General features: G+C 39.6%; 1 pseudogene; it reads left to right on the top strand.

Moving 5' to 3' along the window:
* Positions 1-649: 649 nt before the first annotated feature.
* LOC137988464 (cilia- and flagella-associated protein 69-like) overlaps positions 650-2,500 on the top strand; it is a 50,545-nt pseudogene continuing 48,694 nt past the window's right edge.

Below are 2,500 nucleotides of genomic sequence, written 5' to 3'. Positions count from 1 at the left end.
GAAACAAGAATTTTAGCCTTACACACAAAGAAACTGGAGAAATGATCATTGGCTTGCTGTAAGAGCAAGTGAAGATGAAACCTCTGACGCTTTCGGTGAGTGTATTTTTGGTGTTTCAGCGTACATTCCACCATACAGAATGCAATGAGAATGCCATCGTGCAAGCAACACGATCGACAAATTTTTTTTCTGGAAACGACACAAATGTCCTCTTCTTCTACAATTTGATGTTTCCGTAATTCTGAATGGCTTCGACAAGACCTTATTCCACGGATTTCTCCTCAAAGAGACTGATGTAATGTTTTCCCACGGTACTTTTGCAACAGCAACAGTTATCACTTTTTAGCAGTTTTAGCAGCGTGGGAAAATTCCCGTGCGGGTCCCCGTGCGGTATATGACATAATTCAAACCTCGTCGTTTTATTATTTTTGTGATTTATATATTTCTGAGGTAGAAAAAATCAATCAGCACTGAAACTTGTTTTAGATTTGAATCTCCCTCCAAATTCTGGGGCTTCCGAATTATTTACCGACTTCCTGTCGGACTGCCATTGTTACGCAAGCGGCCAATCAAAAATATAGGTCAAATCGATTATACCAGAGTCGACACCAGAGTCTCTCCGGGCGCTCACCCGCTGGCCAAAAAGCCCGAGGACTCTGGGTACGAGATTAGAATTAACATGGAAGCGTTTATCGGAAAAGACGCGGCCTTCGTTAAAGACTGGCTTGTCCGTCACGGACTCGAAATACTTGTGGATGTTTTTAAAGGTATGTTTTCTCAATTTTAGGTATTTCTTCATTTATACTTGTAAGCATATGAATATATAAAAGCGACAAGGTGAACTAATATCACTTGTAAACAATCACTGACGTGAAGACTGCGTAAACACGACTTCTTCGCATTTCGCATTCAAAACCAGCCTAGCAATTTTTAAATTCATGAAAGCGGAGTTATATGAAACACTCAAGGGTTGCGAATTCAAATGATGCGATCTTCAAGACAGATCTTGCGAGCGTAAAATGCGATGAAAGATCATTTAAGATGTCTTGATTCTTGACAAACAAAGTAGCCTGCGAATACAGGCACCTATTGGAAGGCGACGATCCCGGGGGCGGGGCATTTGCCCTCTTTCTTCGTCCCCACCCCGGGGCATTTACACAGCTTATGTGTCCCCACCCCGGAGAATTTGTCCATTTTTAAAAAAAAAATGCTAATGCCCGGGGGTTAGCCCGGGGGGGGGGGGGGGGGGATGGGCACTGCTGGAATTGACTGATGCATTATGAGAGATCAATATGGATAACTGGTGGTAAACTTGGGTGGAAGGTACATTTTCTTGTTTGTCTTGTTTATGAAGGAAAGTGATGGTATTTTCAAGGTTGAATCGGCTGAATGGTTAATTCTTATGAACATTTTTCAACTGCCATTTTTGGTTGAACAGGCCGTGCCGCATTTAAATCGTCAATACAAATTTAGCTGAACTGGGTTCAACAAAACAAAAAGCATTAAGATGCAAAAACGGCCCATATTTTTGTTTTCAAGCAAACAAGACAAATGGCAATGTATCAATATGCATGAGAGCACTTAACAGACATGAGAAGCGACAGACCTTGTGATAAACAACAAGCCTTTTAATGGCAGGAACAAGAACAACCTTCTTCACATCCGGGAATCTCTAAATACATATAAGGGTATGTCACGCAACATGTTACAGGCAATACGAGATTTACACGTAAGCTTATTTTTAATAATTAGCTCAAAATAAGCTTAAATATTGCTTATTAAAAAAGTTTTGGTATTGGAGCAACTTAACTACAGAATCCGCGTCCCCTGCCGGGGGCCCTTTTGCAAATTAGTTGGGAGCTTTTAAAAAACAAAACATTTAACGATGGGCCCTTACTTATTAATGATAACCAAATGGTGAGCTCTGTCCTCTGTAGTTTTGCGAAAAGTTATTGGTTTGCAAAATATAAAACTCCTAGCCTTATGCATGCAGTTTAATGTCACCTTGGTTGTTCTGGGCAGCTAAGATATCATGTTGTCATTTTTTTCATTTAAAACAATATTTTTTGATTGTGCCTGATGTCACGGCAGCCATGTTGGTGGAAAGAAAAACTATTTGACTCTATTAATATGCAAAACTTGCTTGTGCTTATGCTTGCATCTGAACCCTGTTTTTATCGTGAAATAAGCACTGTTATGCCTGCACTTGCATCACTAAGTGAAAAAACAGGCTTAACACAACACTTGTAATTATTATTATTAGTATATACTCACTCAGTTCATAAATGCTGGCGAGTTTACGCCGGCCATTTTGTTTTGTTGGGATCAAGCATTATTCACTCCAGTTCGCTATCTAGGAGTAATTGATATATATCATTGAGCATTATTCACTCTTAGCTGCCCAGAACAACCAAGGTGACATTAAACTGCATGCATAAGGCTAGTTGAGTTTTATATTTTGCAAACCAATAACTTTTATGAATCGGAAATATTGAGAATA

The sequence above is a fragment of the Montipora foliosa genome, unplaced genomic scaffold (assembly GCF_036669935.1).
Source record: "Montipora foliosa isolate CH-2021 unplaced genomic scaffold, ASM3666993v2 scaffold_420, whole genome shotgun sequence".
NCBI lineage: Eukaryota > Metazoa > Cnidaria > Anthozoa > Scleractinia > Acroporidae > Montipora > Montipora foliosa.
The sequence above is the reverse complement of the archived record's forward strand: the minus strand, read 5'-3'. Positions and strand labels throughout refer to the sequence as shown.